The 20,589-nt window shown below is 33.2% G+C and overlaps 2 long non-coding RNA genes across 2 annotated transcripts in view; both read left to right on the top strand.

Annotated features, from left to right (window-relative positions):
* The first annotated feature begins 4,197 nt into the window (after window positions 1-4,197).
* The window catches only part of LOC146946881 (uncharacterized), a 113,427-nt gene continuing 97,035 nt past the window's right edge, over window positions 4,198-20,589 (top strand). The window contains exon 1 of the long non-coding RNA XR_015026843.1: window positions 4,198-4,280. This is a non-coding gene — a long non-coding RNA (uncharacterized LOC146946881). The remainder of the gene's footprint in view (window positions 4,281-20,589) is intronic.
* On the top strand, window positions 15,279-17,735 carry LOC146946883 (uncharacterized). Its single transcript, XR_015028295.1, has 2 exons — window positions 15,279-15,741; window positions 17,498-17,735. It is a non-coding gene; the product is annotated as an uncharacterized LOC146946883 (long non-coding RNA).

Below are 20,589 nucleotides of genomic sequence, written 5' to 3'. Positions count from 1 at the left end.
AAGATATTTTGGGGTGCCATGACCAATTAAATATCCTTTCCACATGAATTTACCATTTTGCCCTTGCCTTGAACGTGTTTAAAACGACTCTGATACTTTTCTTGTAAAAAGCTGACATCTCATAAAATATTTTCCATAAACTTATTTTCCTTAAACTTTAATCCTTTGGCACGATCGACTGATAAAATTCCGATACTGTCAGGCGGGATATTACAACATCTCTCTTTATTCATCTTTTACCATTTGTTTTAGTTTTTTTAGATATTGAATTTTGTCGTCAAAGTATAATCTCTTTCGTATGTTTTGTTTATTTTTTTTATCGATTGTCTTTTGAGTTTATAACTTTGGAGTTTTTTTCTTTTTATTTTATTGAGTTATGTCTTCTGTTTGCCGCGAAAAACAGATTTTAGCTTAAATGGTTTCATGTTTGATAAATTGGAAGTTTGAACTTGCCCCTCGGTAAATATAAAGTATTGGGATGACCCTTGTCACAAAAACGAGATTTTAGCCTATATGGTTACAAAGTTTGATAAATGGGAAGTTTGAAATTATCTCTTGATGTCGCTTGATGTGAAACATGATATGTGAACCTATTTGTTTTTGTATTTGGTAAAATGAAAGTATTGGAATGACCCTTGTCGCAAAAAAGAGAATGGTTACAAGTTTGATAAATGAGAAGATTGAACTTGTCCCTTGATTTGAAAAATGATATGTGAACCTATTTTGTTTTAAATAAGGTAAAATGAAAGTCTTGAAATGACCCTTCTCGTGAAAATGAGATTGTAGCCTATATGATTAAAAGTTTGATAAATATGAAGGTTGAATTTGTCCCTCGATGTCCTTTGATGCGTAACATAATATGTGAACCTATTTGGTTTTAAATTTGGTAATAGAAAGTAATGGCATGACCCTTATTGCAAAAACGAGATTTTAGCTTATATGCTTAAAGGTTTGACAATTTTTAAGTTTGACCATGTCCCTCGATGTCCCTTGACGCGAAACATGATATGTGAACCTATTTGGTTTCGTATTCGGTAAAATGAAGGTATTGGAATGTCCCTTGTTGCGAAAACGAGATTTTAGACTATATGGTTACAATTTTGATAAATATGAAGGTTGAACTTGTCCCTCAACTTCCCTTGATTTAAAACTTGATATTTGGACATATTTGATTTTAAATTCGGTAATATAAAAGTATTGGAATGACCCATGTCGCGAAAATTTGATTTTGGTATATATGCCTACAAGTTTGATAAATGAGAAGTTTGAACTTGTCCCTTGATGCGAAACATGAGGCGAAAATGAGATTTTAGCCTATATGGTTTGAAGTTTGATAAAGGTTGAACTTGTCCCTCGATGTCCCTTGATGCAAAATATGATATATGAAACTATTTGGTTTTGTATTCGGTAAAATGAAAGTGTATTGGAATGACCCTTGTCACAAAAATGAGATTTTAGCCTATATGGTTAGAAGTTTGATAAATATGAAGGATGAATTTGTCCCTCGATGTCCTTTGATGCGTAACATAATATTGAACCTATTTGGTTTTAAATTATGTAAATAGAAAGTAATGAGATGATCCTTGCTGCGAAAACGAAATTTTAGCTAATATCGTTACAAGTTTGATAAATATGAAGGTTGAACCCTCGATGGCCCTTGATGCAAAACATGATATGTGAACCTATTTGGTTTCATATTCGGTAAAATGAAAGTATTGGAATGTTCATTGTCGCGAAAACGAGATTTTAGCCTATATGGTTAGAAGTTTGATAAATATGAAGGTTGAACTTGTCCCTCTATATCCCTTTATGCGAAACATGATATTTGAACCTATTTTGTTTTTAAATTTGGTAAATTGAACACATGTTTTTTCTCTCCTATCATATTGTTTCTCGATGACTCTTGTCGCAAAAATGAGGTTTTAGCATTTATGGTTACGAAAATGATAAATGAGAAGGTTGAACTTGTACCTCGATGTCCCTTGATGCGAAATATGATTTTTAAGCTGAGTTTGTTTGGATTTTGCTAAACTGGAAGTATGAAAATGTGGTTCAATGATCCTCAAACCGAAAATGATTTTAGTTTAATATAAATTTGATAAATAGGAAAGTTAATATTTTGTTTCGATGACAGTTGACGCTAAAATGTGATATTTGATTAAATGGGAAGAAATACGAAGCTTCCTGATTAATGGATCAATCGTTAAATATGCAGTTCTCTCAAGGTTAGTCTTGTAACACTTGTAAATTTAATTTCTTTAATCACCACAACATCTCTCTTTATTCATCTTTTACCATTTGTTTTAGTTTTTTTAGATATTGAATTTTGTCGTCAAAGTATAATCTCTTTCGTATGTTTTGTTTATTTTTTTTATCGATTGTCTTTTGAGTTTATAACTTTGGAGTTTTTTTCTTTTTATTTTATTGAGTTATGTCTTCTGTTTGCCGCGAAAAACAGATTTTAGCTTAAATGGTTTCATGTTTGATAAATTGGAAGTTTGAACTTGCCCCTCGGTAAATATAAAGTATTGGGATGACCCTTGTCACAAAAACGAGATTTTAGCCTATATGGTTACAAAGTTTGATAAATAGGAAGTTTGAAATTATCTCTTGATGTCGCTTGATGTGAAACATGATATGTGAACCTATTTGTTTTTGTATTTGGTAAAATGAAAGTATTGGAATGACCCTTGTCGCAAAAAAGAGAATGGTTACAAGTTTGATAAATGAGAAGATTGAACTTGTCCCTTGATTTGAAAAATGATATGTGAACCTATTTTGTTTTAAATAAGGTAAAATGAAAGTCTTGAAATGACCCTTCTCGTGAAAATGAGATTGTAGCCTATATGATTAAAAGTTTGATAAATATGAAGGTTGAATTTGTCCCTCGATGTCCTTTGATGCGTAACATAATATGTGAACCTATTTGGTTTTAAATTTGGTAACAGAAAGTAATGGCATGACCCTTATTGCAAAAACGAGATTTTAGCTTATATGCTTAAAGGTTTGACAATTTTTAAGTTTGACCATGTCCCTCGATGTCCCTTAACGCGAAACATGATATGTGAACCTATTTGGTTTCGTATTCGGTAAAATGAAGGTATTGGAATGTCCCTTGTTGCGAAAACGAGATTTTAGACTATATGGTTACAATTTTGATAAATATGAAGGTTGAACTTGTCCCTCAACTTCCCTAGATTTAAAACTTGATATTTGGACATATTTGATTTTAAATTCGGTAATATAAAAGTATTGGAATGACCCATGTCGCGAAAATTTGATTTTGGTATATATGCCTACAAGTTTGATAAATGAGAAGTTTGAACTTGTCCCTTGATGCGAAACATGAGGCGAAAATGAGATTTTAGCCTATATGGTTTGAAGTTTGATAAAGGTTGAACTTGTCCCTCGATGTCCCTTGATGCAAAATATGATATATGAAACTATTTGGTTTTGTATTCGGTAAAATGAAAGTGTATTGGAATGACCCTTGTCACAAAAATGAGATTTTAGCCTATATGGTTAGAAGTTTGATAAATATGAAGGATGAATTTGTCCCTCGATGTCCTTTGATGCGTAACATAATATTGAACCTATTTGGTTTTAAATTATGTAAATAGAAAGTAATGAGATGATCCTTGCTGCGAAAACGAAATTTTAGCTAATATCGTTACAAGTTTGATAAATATGAAGGTTGAACCCTCGATGGCCCTTGATGCAAAACATGATATGTGAACCTATTTGGTTTCATATTCGGTAAAATGAAAGTATTGGAATGTTCATTGTCGCGAAAACGAGATTTTAGCCTATATGGTTAGAAGTTTGATAAATATGAAGGTTGAACTTGTCCCTCTATATCCCTTTATGCGAAACATGATATTTGAACCTATTTTGTTTTTAAATTTGGTAAATTGAACACATGTTTTTTCTCCCCTATCATATTGTTTCTCGATGACTCTTGTCGCAAAAATGAGGTTTTAGCATTTATGGTTACGAAAATGATAAATGAGAAGGTTGAACTTGTACCTCGATGTCCCTTGATGCGAAATATGATTTTTAAGCTGAGTTTGTTTGGATTTTGCTAAACTGGAAGTATGAAAATGTGGTTCAATGATCCTCAAACCGAAAATGATTTTAGTTTAATATAAATTTGATAAATAGGAAAGTTAATATTTTGTTTCGATGACAGTTGACGCTAAAATGTGATATTTGATTAAATGGGAAGAAATACGAAGCTTCTTGATTAATGGATTAATCGTTAAATATGCAGTTCTCTCAAGGTTAGTCTTGTAACACTTGTAAATTTAATTTCTTTAATCACCACAACATCTCTCTTTATTCATCTTTTACCATTTGTTTTAGTTTTTTTAGATATTGAATTTTGTCGTCAAAGTATAATCTCTTTCGTATGTTTTGTTTATTTTTTTTATCGATTGTCTTTTGAGTTTATAACTTTGGAGTTTTTTTCTTTTTATTTTATTGAGTTATGTCTTCTGTTTGCCGCGAAAAACAGATTTTAGCTTAAATGGTTTCATGTTTGATAAATTGGAAGTTTGAACTTGCCCCTCGGTAAATATAAAGTATTGGGATGACCCTTGTCACAAAAACGAGATTTTAGCCTATATGGTTACAAAGTTTGATAAATGGGAAGTTTGAAATTATCTCTTGATGTCGCTTGATGTGAAACATGATATGTGAACCTATTTGTTTTTGTATTTGGTAAAATGAAAGTATTGGAATGACCCTTGTCGCAAAAAAGAGAATGGTTACAAGTTTGATAAATGAGAAGATTGAACTTGTCCCTTGATTTGAAAAATGATATGTGAACCTATTTTGTTTTAAATAAGGTAAAATGAAAGTCTTGAAATGACCCTTCTCGTGAAAATGAGATTGTAGCCTATATGATTAAAAGTTTGATAAATATGAAGGTTGAATTTGTCCCTCGATGTCCTTTGATGCGTAACATAATATGTGAACCTATTTGGTTTTAAATTTGGTAACAGAAAGTAATGGCATGACCCTTATTGCAAAAACGAGATTTTAGCTTATATGCTTAAAGGTTTGACAATTTTTAAGTTTGACCATGTCCCTCGATGTCCCTTGACGCGAAACATGATATGTGAACCTATTTGGTTTCGTATTCGGTAAAATGAAGGTATTGGAATGTCCCTTGTTGCGAAAACGAGATTTTAGACTATATGGTTACAATTTTGATAAATATGAAGGTTGAACTTGTCCCTCAACTTCCCTTGATTTAAAACTTGATATTTGGACATATTTGATTTTAAATTCGGTAATATAAAAGTATTGGAATGACCCATGTCGCGAAAATTTGATTTTGGTATATATGCCTACAAGTTTGATAAATGAGAAGTTTGAACTTGTCCCTTGATGCGAAACATGAGGCGAAAATGAGATTTTAGCCTATATGGTTTGAAGTTTGATAAAGGTTGAACTTGTCCCTCGATGTCCCTTGATGCAAAATATGATATATGAAACTATTTGGTTTTGTATTCGGTAAAATGAAAGTGTATTGGAATGACCCTTGTCACAAAAATGAGATTTTAGCCTATATGGTTAGAAGTTTGATAAATATGAAGGATGAATTTGTCCCTCGATGTCCTTTGATGCGTAACATAATATTGAACCTATTTGGTTTTAAATTATGTAAATAGAAAGTAATGAGATGATCCTTGCTGCGAAAACGAAATTTTAGCTAATATCGTTACAAGTTTGATAAATATGAAGGTTGAACCCTCGATGGCCCTTGATGCAAAACATGATATGTGAACCTATTTGGTTTCATATTCGGTAAAATGAAAGTATTGGAATGTTCATTGTCGCGAAAACGAGATTTTAGCCTATATGGTTAGAAGTTTGATAAATATGAAGGTTGAACTTGTCCCTCTATATCCCTTTATGCGAAACATGATATTTGAACCTATTTTGTTTTTAAATTTTGTAAATTGAACACATGTTTTTTCTCTCCTATCATATTGTTTCTCGATGACTCTTGTCGCAAAAATGAGGTTTTAGCATTTATGGTTACGAAAATGATAAATGAGAAGGTTGAACTTGTACCTCGATGTCCCTTGATGCGAAATATGATTTTTAAGCTGAGTTTGTTTGGATTTTGCTAAACTGGAAGTATGAAAATGTGGTTCAATGATCCTCAAACCGAAAATGATTTTAGTTTAATATAAATTTGATAAATAGGAAAGTTAATATTTTGTTTCGATGACAGTTGACGCTAAAATGTGATATTTGATTAAATGGGAAGAAATACGAAGCTTCTTGATTAATGGATCAATCGTTAAATATGCAGTTCTCTCAAGGTTAGTCTTGTAACACTTGTAAATTTAATTTCTTTAATCACCACAACATCTCTCTTTATTCATCTTTTACCATTTATTTTAGTTTTTTTAGATATTGAATTTTGTCGTCAAAGTATAATCTCTTTCGTATGTTTTGTTTATTTTTTTTATCGATTGTCTTTTGAGTTTATAACTTTGGAGTTTTTTTCTTTTTATTTTATTGAGTTATGTCTTCTGTTTGCCGCGAAAAACAGATTTTAGCTTAAATGGTTTCATGTTTGATAAATTGGAAGTTTGAACTTGCCCCTCGGTAAATATAAAGTATTGGGATGACCCTTGTCACAAAAACGAGATTTTAGCCTATATGGTTACAAAGTTTGATAAATGGGAAGTTTGAAATTATCTCTTGATGTCGCTTGATGTGAAACATGATATGTGAACCTATTTGTTTTTGTATTTGGTAAAATGAAAGTATTGGAATGACCCTTGTCGCAAAAAAGAGAATGGTTACAAGTTTGATAAATGAGAAGATTGAACTTGTCCCTTGATTTGAAAAATGATATGTGAACCTATTTTGTTTTAAATAAGGTAAAATGAAAGTCTTGAAATGACCCTTCTCGTGAAAATGAGATTGTAGCCTATATGATTAAAAGTTTGATAAATATGAAGGTTGAATTTGTCCCTCGATGTCCTTTGATGCGTAACATAATATGTGAACCTATTTGGTTTTAAATTTGGTAACAGAAAGTAATGGCATGACCCTTATTGCAAAAACGAGATTTTAGCTTATATGCTTAAAGGTTTGACAATTTTTAAGTTTGACCATGTCCCTCGATGTCCCTTGACGCGAAACATGATATGTGAACCTATTTGGTTTCGTATTCGGTAAAATGAAGGTATTGGAATGTCCCTTGTTGCGAAAACGAGATTTTAGACTATATGGTTACAATTTTGATAAATATGAAGGTTGAACTTGTCCCTCAACTTCCCTTGATTTAAAACTTGATATTTGGACATATTTGATTTTAAATTCGGTAATATAAAAGTATTGGAATGACCCATGTCGCGAAAATTTGATTTTGGTATATATGCCTACAAGTTTGATAAATGAGAAGTTTGAACTTGTCCCTTGATGCGAAACATGAGGCGAAAATGAGATTTTAGCCTATATGGTTTGAAGTTTGATAAAGGTTGAACTTGTCCCTCGATGTCCCTTGATGCAAAATATGATATATGAAACTATTTGGTTTTGTATTCGGTAAAATGAAAGTGTATTGGAATGACCCTTGTCACAAAAATGAGATTTTAGCCTATATGGTTAGAAGTTTGATAAATATGAAGGATGAATTTGTCCCTCGATGTCCTTTGATGCGTAACATAATATTGAACCTATTTGGTTTTAAATTATGTAAATAGAAAGTAATGAGATGATCCTTGCTGCGAAAACGAAATTTTAGCTAATATCGTTACAAGTTTGATAAATATGAAGGTTGAACCCTCGATGGCCCTTGATGCAAAACATGATATGTGAACCTATTTGGTTTCATATTCGGTAAAATGAAAGTATTGGAATGTTCATTGTCGCGAAAATGAGATTTTAGCCTATATGGTTAGAAGTTTGATAAATATGAAGGTTGAACTTGTCCCTCTATATCCCTTTATGCGAAACATGATATTTGAACCTATTTTGTTTTTAAATTTGGTAAATTGAACACATGTTTTTTCTCTCCTATCATATTGTTTCTCGATGACTCTTGTCGCAAAAATGAGGTTTTAGCATTTATGGTTACGAAAATGATAAATGAGAAGGTTGAACTTGTACCTCGATGTCCCTTGATGCGAAATATGATTTTTAAGCTGAGTTTGTTTGGATTTTGCTAAACTGGAAGTATGAAAATGTGGTTCAATGATCCTCAAACCGAAAATGATTTTAGTTTAATATAAATTTGATAAATAGGAAAGTTAATATTTTGTTTCGATGACAGTTGACGCTAAAATGTGATATTTGATTAAATGGGAAGAAATACGAAGCTTCTTGATTAATGGATCAATCGTTAAATATGCAGTTCTCTCAAGGTTAGTCTTGTAACACTTGTAAATTTAATTTCTTTAATCACCACAACATCTCTCTTTATTCATCTTTTACCATTTGTTTTAGTTTTTTTAGATATTGAATTTTGTCGTCAAAGTATAATCTCTTTCGTATGTTTTGTTTATTTTTTTTATCGATTGTCTTTTGAGTTTATAACTTTGGAGTTTTTTTCTTTTTATTTTATTGAGTTATGTCTTCTGTTTGCCGCGAAAAACAGATTTTAGCTTAAATGGTTTCATGTTTGATAAATTGGAAGTTTGAACTTGCCCCTCGGTAAATATAAAGTATTGGGATGGCCCTTGTCACAAAAACGAGATTTTAGCCTATATGGTTACAAAGTTTGATAAATGGGAAGTTTGAAATTATCTCTTGATGTCGCTTGATGTGAAACATGATATGTGAACCTATTTGTTTTTGTATTTGGTAAAATGAAAGTATTGGAATGACCCTTGTCGCAAAAAAGAGAATGGTTACAAGTTTGATAAATGAGAAGATTGAACTTGTCCCTTGATTTGAAAAATGATATGTGAACCTATTTTGTTTTAAATAAGGTAAAATGAAAGTCTTGAAATGACCCTTCTCGTGAAAATGAGATTGTAGCCTATATGATTAAAAGTTTGATAAATATGAAGGTTGAATTTGTCCCTCGATGTCCTTTGATGCGTAACATAATATGTGAACCTATTTGGTTTTAAATTTGGTAACAGAAAGTAATGGCATGACCCTTATTGCAAAAACGAGATTTTAGCTTATATGCTTAAAGGTTTGACAATTTTTAAGTTTGACCATGTCCCTCGATGTCCCTTGACGCGAAACATGATATGTGAACCTATTTGGTTTCATATTCGGTAAAATGAAGGTATTGGAATGTCCCTTGTTGCGAAAACGAGATTTTAGACTATATGGTTACAATTTTGATAAATATGAAGGTTGAACTTGTCCCTCAACTTCCCTTGATTTAAAACTTGATATTTGGACATATTTGATTTTAAATTCGGTAATATAAAAGTATTGGAATGACCCATGTCGCGAAAATTTGATTTTGGTATATATGCCTACAAGTTTGATAAATGAGAAGTTTGAACTTGTCCCTTGATGCGAAACATGAGGCGAAAATGAGATTTTAGCCTATATGGTTTGAAGTTTGATAAAGGTTGAACTTGTCCCTCGATGTCCCTTGATGCAAAATATGATATATGAAACTATTTGGTTTTGTATTCGGTAAAATGAAAGTGTATTTGAATGACCCTTGTCACAAAAATGAGATTTTAGCCTATATGGTTAGAAGTTTGATAAATATGAAGGATGAATTTGTCCCTCGATGTCCTTTGATGCGTAACATAATATTGAACCTATTTGGTTTTAAATTATGTAAATAGAAAGTAATGAGATGATCCTTGCTGCGAAAACGAAATTTTAGCTAATATCGTTACAAGTTTGATAAATATGAAGGTTGAACCCTCGATGGCCCTTGATGCAAAACATGATATGTGAACCTATTTGGTTTCATATTCGGTAAAATGAAAGTATTGGAATGTTCATTGTCGCGAAAACGAGATTTTAGCCTATATGGTTAGAAGTTTGATAAATATGAAAGTTGAACTTGTCCCTCTATATCCCTTTATGCGAAACATGATATTTGAACCTATTTTGTTTTTAAATTTGGTAAATTGAACACATGTTTTTTCTCTCCTATCATATTGTTTCTCGATGACTCTTGTCGCAAAAATGAGGTTTTAGCATTTATGGTTACGAAAATGATAAATGAGAAGGTTGAACTTGTACCTCGATGTCCCTTGATGCGAAATATGATTTTTAAGCTGAGTTTGTTTGGATTTTGCTAAACTGGAAGTATGAAAATGTGGTTCAATGATCCTCAAACCGAAAATGATTTTAGTTTAATATAAATTTGATAAATAGGAAAGTTAATATTTTGTTTCGATGACAGTTGACGCTAAAATGTGATATTTGATTAAATGGGAAGAAATACGAAGCTTCTTGATTAATGGATCAATCGTTAAATATGCAGTTCTCTCAAGGTTAGTCTTGTAACACTTGTAAATTTAATTTCTTTAATCACCACAACATCTCTCTTTATTCATCTTTTACCATTTGTTTTAGTTTTTTTAGATATTGAATTTTGTCGTCAAAGTATAATCTCTTTCGTATGTTTTGTTTATTTTTTTTATCGATTGTCTTTTGAGTTTATAACTTTGGAGTTTTTTTCTTTTTATTTTATTGAGTTATGTCTTCTGTTTGCCGCGAAAAACAGATTTTAGCTTAAATGGTTTCATGTTTGATAAATTGGAAGTTTGAACTTGCCCCTCGGTAAATATAAAGTATTGGGATGACCCTTGTCACAAAAACGAGATTTTAGCCTATATGGTTACAAAGTTTGATAAATGGGAAGTTTGAAATTATCTCTTGATGTCGCTTGATGTGAAACATGATATGTGAACCTATTTGTTTTTGTATTTGGTAAAATGAAAGTATTGGAATGACCCTTGTCGCAAAAAAGAGAATGGTTACAAGTTTGATAAATGAGAAGATTGAACATGTCCCTTGATTTGAAAAATGATATGTGAACCTATTTTGTTTTAAATAAGGTAAAATGAAAGTCTTGAAATGACCCTTGTCGTGAAAATGGGATTGTAGCCTATATGATTAAAAGTTTGATAAATATGAAGGTTGAATTTGTCCCTCGATGTCCTTTGATGCGTAACATAATATGTGAACCTATTTGGTTTTAAATTTGGTAACAGAAAGTAATGGCATGACCCTTATTGCAAAAACGAGATTTTAGCTTATATGCTTAAAGGTTTGACAATTTTTAAGTTTGACCATGTCCCTCGATGTCCCTTGACGCGAAACATGATATGTGAACCTATTTGGTTTCGTATTCGGTAAAATGAAGGTATTGGAATGTCCCTTGTTGCGAAAACGAGATTTTAGACTATATGGTTACAATTTTGATAAATATGAAGGTTGAACTTGTCCCTCAACTTCCCTTGATTTAAAACTTGATATTTGGACATATTTGATTTTAAATTCGGTAATATAAAAGTATTGGAATGACCCATGTCGCGAAAATTTGATTTTGGTATATATGCCTACAAGTTTGATAAATGAGAAGTTTGAACTTGTCCCTTGATGCGAAACATGAGGCGAAAATGAGATTTTAGCCTATATGGTTTGAAGTTTGATAAAGGTTGAACTTGTCCCTCGATGTCCCTTGATGCAAAATATGATATATGAAACTATTTGGTTTTGTATTCGGTAAAATGAAAGTGTATTGGAATGACCCTTGTCACAAAAATGAGATTTTAGCCTATATGGTTAGAAGTTTGATAAATATGAAGGATGAATTTGTCCCTCGATGTCCTTTGATGCGTAACATAATATTGAACCTATTTGGTTTTAAATTATGTAAATAGAAAGTAATGAGATGATCCTTGCTGCGAAAACGAAATTTTAGCTAATATCGTTACAAGTTTGATAAATATGAAGGTTGAACCCTCGATGGCCCTTGATGCAAAACATGATATGTGAACCTATTTGGTTTCATATTCGGTAAAATGAAAGTATTGGAATGTTCATTGTCGCGAAAACGAGATTTTAGCCTATATGGTTAGAAGTTTGATAAATATGAAGGTTGAACTTGTCCCTCTATATCCCTTTATGCGAAACATGATATTTGAACCTATTTTGTTTTTAAATTTGGTAAATTGAACACATGTTTTTTCTCTCCTATCATATTGTTTCTCGATGACTCTTGTCGCAAAAATGAGGTTTTAGCATTTATGGTTACGAAAATGATAAATGAGAAGGTTGAACTTGTACCTCGATGTCCCTTGATGCGAAATATGATTTTTAAGCTGAGTTTGTTTGGATTTTGCTAAACTGGAAGTATGAAAATGTGGTTCAATGATCCTCAAACCGAAAATGATTTTAGTTTAATATAAATTTGATAAATAGGAAAGTTAATATTTTGTTTCGATGACAGTTGACGCTAAAATGTGATATTTGATTAAATGGGAAGAAATACGAAGCTTCTTGATTAATGGATCAATCGTTAAATATGCAGTTCTCTCAAGGTTAGTCTTGTAACACTTGTAAATTTAATTTCTTTAATCACCACAACATCTCTCTTTATTCATCTTTTACCATTTATTTTAGTTTTTTTAGATATTGAATTTTGTCGTCAAAGTATAATCTCTTTCGTATGTTTTGTTTATTTTTTTTATCGATTGTCTTTTGAGTTTATAACTTTGGAGTTTTTTTCTTTTTATTTTATTGAGTTATGTCTTCTGTTTGCCGCGAAAAACAGATTTTAGCTTAAATGGTTTCATGTTTGATAAATTGGAAGTTTGAACTTGCCCCTCGGTAAATATAAAGTATTGGGATGACCCTTGTCACAAAAACGAGATTTTAGCCTATATGGTTACAAAGTTTGATAAATGGGAAGTTTGAAATTATCTCTTGATGTCGCTTGATGTGAAACATGATATGTGAACCTATTTGTTTTTGTATTTGGTAAAATGAAAGTATTGGAATGACCCTTGTCGCAAAAAAGAGAATGGTTACAAGTTTGATAAATGAGAAGATTGAACTTGTCCCTTGATTTGAAAAATGATATGTGAACCTATTTTGTTTTAAATAAGGTAAAATGAAAGTCTTGAAATGACCCTTCTCGTGAAAATGAGATTGTAGCCTATATGATTAAAAGTTTGATAAATATGAAGGTTGAATTTGTCCCTCGATGTCCTTTGATGCGTAACATAATATGTGAACCTATTTGGTTTTAAATTTGGTAACAGAAAGTAATGGCATGACCCTTATTGCAAAAACGAGATTTTAGCTTATATGCTTAAAGGTTTGACAATTTTTAAGTTTGACCATGTCCCTCGATGTCCCTTGACGCGAAACATGATATGTGAACCTATTTGGTTTCGTATTCGGTAAAATGAAGGTATTGGAATGTCCCTTGTTGCGAAAACGAGATTTTAGACTATATGGTTACAATTTTGATAAATATGAAGGTTGAACTTGTCCCTCAACTTCCCTTGATTTAAAACTTGATATTTGGACATATTTGATTTTAAATTCGGTAATATAAAAGTATTGGAATGACCCATGTCGCGAAAATTTGATTTTGGTATATATGCCTACAAGTTTGATAAATGAGAAGTTTGAACTTGTCCCTTGATGCGAAACATGAGGCGAAAATGAGATTTTAGCCTATATGGTTTGAAGTTTGATAAAGGTTGAACTTGTCCCTCGATGTCCCTTGATGCAAAATATGATATATGAAACTATTTGGTTTTGTATTCGGTAAAATGAAAGTGTATTGGAATGACCCTTGTCACAAAAATGAGATTTTAGCCTATATGGTTAGAAGTTTGATAAATATGAAGGATGAATTTGTCCCTCGATGTCCTTTGATGCGTAACATAATATTGAACCTATTTGGTTTTAAATTATGTAAATAGAAAGTAATGAGATGATCCTTGCTGCGAAAACGAAATTTTAGCTAATATCGTTACAAGTTTGATAAATATGAAGGTTGAACCCTCGATGGCCCTTGATGCAAAACATGATATGTGAACCTATTTGGTTTCATATTCGGTAAAATGAAAGTATTGGAATGTTCATTGTCGCGAAAACGAGATTTTAGCCTATATGGTTAGAAGTTTGATAAATATGAAGGTTGAACTTGTCCCTCTATATCCCTTTATGCGAAACATGATATTTGAACCTATTTTGTTTTTAAATTTGGTAAATTGAACACATGTTTTTTCTCTCCTATCATATTGTTTCTCGATGACTCTTGTCGCAAAAATGAGGTTTTAGCATTTATGGTTACGAAAATGATAAATGAGAAGGTTGAACTTGTACCTCGATGTCCCTTGATGCGAAATATGATTTTTAAGCTGAGTTTGTTTGGATTTTGCTAAACTGGAAGTATGAAAATGTGGTTCAATGATCCTCAAACCGAAAATGATTTTAGTTTAATATAAATTTGATAAATAGGAAAGTTAATATTTTGTTTCGATGACAGTTGACGCTAAAATGTGATATTTGATTAAATGGGAAGAAATACGAAGCTTCTTGATTAATGGATCAATCGTTAAATATGCAGTTCTCTCAAGGTTAGTCTTGTAACACTTGTAAATTTAATTTCTTTAATCACCACAACATCTCTCTTTATTCATCTTTTACCATTTGTTTTAGTTTTTTTAGATATTGAATTTTGTCGTCAAAGTATAATCTCTTTCGTATGTTTTGTTTATTTTTTTTATCGATTGTCTTTTGAGTTTATAACTTTGGAGTTTTTTTCTTTTTATTTTATTGAGTTATGTCTTCTGTTTGCCGCGAAAAACAGATTTTAGCTTAAATGGTTTCATGTTTGATAAATTGGAAGTTTGAACTTGCCCCTCGGTAAATATAAAGTATTGGGATGACCCTTGTCACAAAAACGAGATTTTAGCCTATATGGTTACAAAGTTTGATAAATGGGAAGTTTGAAATTATCTCTTGATGTCGCTTGATGTGAAACATGATATGTGAACCTATTTGTTTTTGTATTTGGTAAAATGAAAGTATTGGAATGACCCTTGTCGCAAAAAAGAGAATGGTTACAAGTTTGATAAATGAGAAGATTGAACTTGTCCCTTGATTTGAAAAATGATATGTGAACCTATTTTGTTTTAAATAAGGTAAAATGAAAGTCTTGAAATGACCCTTGTCGTGAAAATGGGATTGTAGCCTATATGATTAAAAGTTTGATAAATATGAAGGTTGAATTTGTCCCTCGATGTCCTTTGATGCGTAACATGTAATATCCCGCTCGTCAGCTAAAGGAATTTTTTTTATCAGACAAATGTATCAGAGGACTAAGGTCCATGGAAAACGGTTATGAAAAAGAATGTTAAGTACGACGGACGATATTATTATTAAATATCAGTCAAGTATGAACTTATGTATCAGTGTCAGGTAAACACGACTAAGGCGAAGGGCATTTAAGTATTTACGCACAAGGGAGTATATAAGCAATTTTGGGGTGGAAATCTTCATAATTTCCTTCACTTTCTCTCTCTAGGTTTTTGGAAAGGAAATTCTCTCCTCCTTCTTTCTACCATGCGCCCTCCCTCTCTTCTCTAATCAACCAAACTTTCTCCCAATCATGATCAAGCAAGGATTATGTTAGTTTAGCAAGTAAGAACACATGAAGGAAAGGATTAAAGCATGGTTTGGTGGAAAAGGCAAGAATCAAGGATGAAGCCAAAAGCTAGGGTTTGAGATTGATGCTTGAGGGATTGCAAGAAACTTGTTTAGGTGAGTTCCATAGATAGTTTACCTACCTTTGGTTGTGTAAATTCATGCCAGAAAGTATTGATTTGTGTTTATGAGGGGTTTAGAACCCTAATGTTCTTTTGAGTAATTCTTGATGATTATATGTTAAAATTGCCATGGAATATGTTTAAATAAGTCTATATATGTTGTTGGATGGATTTGGTGCATTACAGGGTCGAATTGGACGAGTTTTGGGTCGAAAATGGCGAAAACCCGCGGCCGGAACACACGAAAACGCAAAGTTCGCAGCGCTGCGCCTGTACAAGGGCGCTAGGCGCCCACACACAGGGAGCTAGCGCTAGGCGCCCTGCTCCTGGCGCCAGGCGCCCCAGACAGGACAACGTTCGCGTTGTTCTGCGTTCGGGTGCTTGGGGGCAGTCACGTGGGGGTCCGTAGCGATCGTTTTGAAGTGTTCTTTGACTGTTTTCACTTATTTTTCTACTGGAACAAACTTGGCTCTATCAAATCATAGGATTTATAAACGGCTTGGAATTGGGTTTTCGGCACTTTCGGTCTTTAGAAATTATTGAAAATTGCATACATCATCCAATGATCCTTGCATCAATAATCGTGGCAATCTTAGCATGTATTCCAAGGATGGCTCAAGAGAGTCTAAGCATGATGGGGTAGCAATGAACTAAGAAAGGGAATGAACGTAGAGCCTCGGCTTAGCTAGTCGAGAACTAGAAAGATAGCATGAATGATAAGTATGACAAGTATAGGATATGTTTCCCTAGAATGATAAGACGCGAAGTGAAATCTCTTCGCATATGATCAAGTGTGATTTAGCAAGTAAGTAAGCCATGGAGTGACTAGTTAATCTCTTCACCATGATTAAGTATGTATATGAACAAGTATGAGTTACCGACAATCGGATCGATCAAGGTTCCGAGGCAAACATGTATGTATGATTATGTCTAACTTATATGCACGACAAGACCATGATTTAATAAGTGTAGGTGACATGTCTCTTGCTATCCACATCAGGGGGATACAAGGGGTTCTCATGATGAGAACGATTCAAGCCGTAAGGGACCCGCATGTCACTGAGTAAACAAGACGTAGGTGCTCGTGTCTCTTGTTATCCACGCTAGGGGGATACGGGAGGTTCTCGACCTAAGGGGAACGGTTTAAGCCGCAAGGGACCCGCACGACACCGAGGGAGTCCGATGTACGTACATCGGTCATGTATGGGATTGATCTCGGGGTTACTCCACCCGGGACTATCCGTAAAATGAATCAAGATAATAATTGTTTGTTCAACGCTAACCAATATGAATGAATTTGGATACGTTTATGCACGATATGTTTATGTTTATGTTCATGATTAAGTTAAGAGCAAGAGCATTAGATGCTACAAGACAAGAGCAAGTTATGAATATGATACCGATGACGATCTTAGGTTTCCCCTAATCGTCCGGTTTAGAATCGTGCCATGATTATGTTATGTTTAGGCCTTGATACGTAGATCGTATTCTTGGCAATGCGGTTCTAGGTTCCCTTTCGACCGCCATGACACGTATAGGATGAGAAGCCTATAACAAGTGAGATATGATTATGACGGCTCTAGTATGCACTACCGTCTAAGTATGCAAGTCCCCACACACGTATAATCAACCGTCAGGTTGTAATGTAGACACGTGGTGACCGTAGGTTTCCCCTTGAGGTTGCCTATAGCCTAGGATTTAGGGGAACTCACTGAGACATTATGTCTCATCCCAATCCTTATTTGTTTCAGATAAGCAGGATGTTTATGCATGTTCGGAGCCGGATGGATATTACTTCAAGGGTTCGTTCGTAAAGCTGCAGGACGATGTGGACATTAAGGATGTATTTTTATGTATGGATGAATGTATTGTATTATGATTTATACGAACGTGACTTGATGTAAATATTATTCATTCGGGAAAATTTTATGTTGTATATTTTAATGTATCCAGTACTAATATTAACGCACGTGCCAGACTTTCTAGATACGTCTGGTATGGGTGTTACAATTGGTATCAGAGCAGGTCGATTCAGACCGTGCCTTGGGTCATTAAATTACAACTAAGGTAGTGGGACCATTGGGTTCCGGGTAAAAGTTCTAATTGTTGTTGTTAGTTGAGCCTGATCAACTCAATTTAGCATTCAACGATTAGAATGGATGCCTGAGAGCTGAATAGGACCCAGGAGGAATGAAGTATGTGATGAAGATGCACTGGAAAGTGTGAACTCATAAGTAAGAACTCGGATAAGTATTAGTAAGAGTTTGATCGTGCCAAAAGGTGGCCGGTGAACTAATCAAGCACAAGTGTGAATCCTCCGGGAATGTAAGGTATGTTAAGAAAGAACGTTCCGACAATTCGAGTATGATGTTACTGATACTTCATGTATCCGTAAGTGAAGAAGTTGGATATATATATATATATATATATATATATCTAAGCATGACCGGAAGCTTCGGTAAGAGTCGTAGTTGGAATGGATTATTGTATGCAAAGGAAATATACTCTGGAACGTAAGTACAAGACTACAAGTTAAGGATAAGACGATATGTGTTGATGGAGTTAGTAAGCTCTCAGGGATTGAGATATGAGAACGGAAGATAAAGATTGATATGTTCAGTGGGAATAAGATTCTAACAGTGAATGAATTAGCAGAGAAATAAGTTAAGTCGTTCGAAGTGAATGAAGTTGAAGTTTTATGTGGAAGTTTATGTTAAGTGCTAGGATGACAAGATATCAGTTTCTAATGTGCCGTGAATTGAATTGATTGATGTTAATGCTTGTCATGCAAAGGTTATAGAATTGTTTTTAAGACGATCGAAAGGAATGATATGCATTGGGATACTTGAGGAAATAAGATTTTATGAAAAATATGATTTTTGGAAAATTGTGTTAAAGAAAGCACGCCAATAGCGAAAATTTCGCTAATAGCGAAATTACTCCAGAGGATTTCGCTAATAACGAACCTGGAGTGAAAATTTCGGTTTTTTCAAAAACTGTCATTTTGTCTCTAGGGTTAGTAGTAGCTATTGGAGGTTGTTTTCACAATCTTTTATGCAACAAAAACTCTCTATAACATCAAGTATCGAATGCATATTATACCCTATGAATTCTAAGGAAGAAAATGCATGGATAACTATTAACGGAATCAATCCGGTTCAAGGTAACATTAGAAGTTAACGTAGCAAGAGCTGACGAAGAGCTTGGGTCAGAAGTTTTAAAGTTCCGGCATATGACTGGATAAAGTGAATGCGCATGCATGAGATGAAAGGTAAGTGGTAAAGAATTATGCAGAGTCACAAGATTTTCAGATTCAATGAAGTTATGAGTATTCCCCCAGATCTATGTTTTGCTTGATTGACTTGTTAAGGCTCGTTATGATGATGAATTCTAAAGTTTGTCAGAATTTTGAAAATGAATACATGCATATGGGTGATTGGAGATGGCGTTCTTGGTTTTAAAAGAAATTTTTGCAGGTACCAGTTGTTACGACTCACGTAGAGTGGGCTAAACTAACCGGAACTAAGGTTTGATGACACAATTGTGCTGTCAACTTATTCCGTGATTCTTGATGCAACGACTGAGGCCAATCTTATTACGTTTTTATATAAAGAGAAATCGTCAACGCCAATGACCCGTATGTTAGATTAAAATGTTTTCTTAAAGAAAGAAATTAACGAGCAAACATTCGTTTGATTATGCAAAACATAGAATGCAAGAATACAAGAATACAATGAAGTATGATCGAAAAGTATGTATGAATTTATGATGAGTTTCCTATGGGAATTCGATATTTGCTCGGAAACAAGTTTATGTATGATAAGTGTATGTTATGAGGTGAACTCAACTAGTGAGAAAGTAAGGTCTATTCCCAAGTAAAGTAATATGGTAATTCGACATGTCTACCGCGAGATCCAATCTTGCAAGGTATTGTGAGGTGTATGTTTATGGCAAAGTTCGCCACATGAAAGGTTTTGAGGAAGAGTTCAAGAAGATGATGCTCATATGTAAAGTTCAGTTGTCTTAAGGGATTAGAATATTGGTTAAAGTCAACTGGTGGGAATCAGAGTGACGCAACGAAAGTTAATAAATAAAGTTCAGACAATAATCATGGAATATGGAATGTTATAGTAAGAGCCTTCGTTAGAAGCATTATGGGACAAGCGAGAAATTCTCGAAATGTTAAGTAAGAAAGGAGACTTATGTAGGTAGTCATGAAAAGGGTTAAGGTATGTGGATGTGTCTTCATCTATGTAAGATAGGAAAGGCTAGAGTCACCACAAATGAAGAGTATATGCTATGAAAAGAGAAATACATGTAAAAGTCGAGAGGTTTCTTTTTGTGACTCAAGGTAATGATTGAATTATCAAGTGTGAAGCTGGTATTTAAAGAAGAAGTGTTATGTAAGATAAGGTAACAATATGTGATCGTAACCGGACACGATGTTTTGAAGATTCAAGTTTATTGTTCTTAGATCGAGGAAATGAGATAATGTTATGAGGGTCAAGGATCCTATATGATTTATGTTATGCAAGTATGTGAGTCTCCAAGGTATGTATGTAAGTCAAGAAAGAATAATATAGGAGTTACTTTTGAAGTTCAAGAATTTCATTATGGATGGAGATATAAACCATGAGTTATGCACGAGGAAGTGCATACTCTCCTATGTCAAACTTGTTAAATGATCACGATGCTTGCTATGAATATTTTGAACTATGATTTATAACTTTTAAAGTTAAAACGGGTAGTAAGGGACTTTGGAGCGATGATTATTTTAAAAACATGATTTCATAATGTTTGCTTTTGAGTTATACAATTATTCGTTCCAAGGACCCAAATACCC

Source organism: Medicago sativa, chromosome 2, assembly GCF_051527215.1.
Source record: "Medicago sativa cultivar Bolivia chromosome 2, Bolivia_mono, whole genome shotgun sequence".
NCBI lineage: Eukaryota > Viridiplantae > Streptophyta > Magnoliopsida > Fabales > Fabaceae > Medicago > Medicago sativa.
Note: the sequence above shows the minus strand (reverse complement) of the source record. Positions and strands in the feature narration are given on the sequence as shown.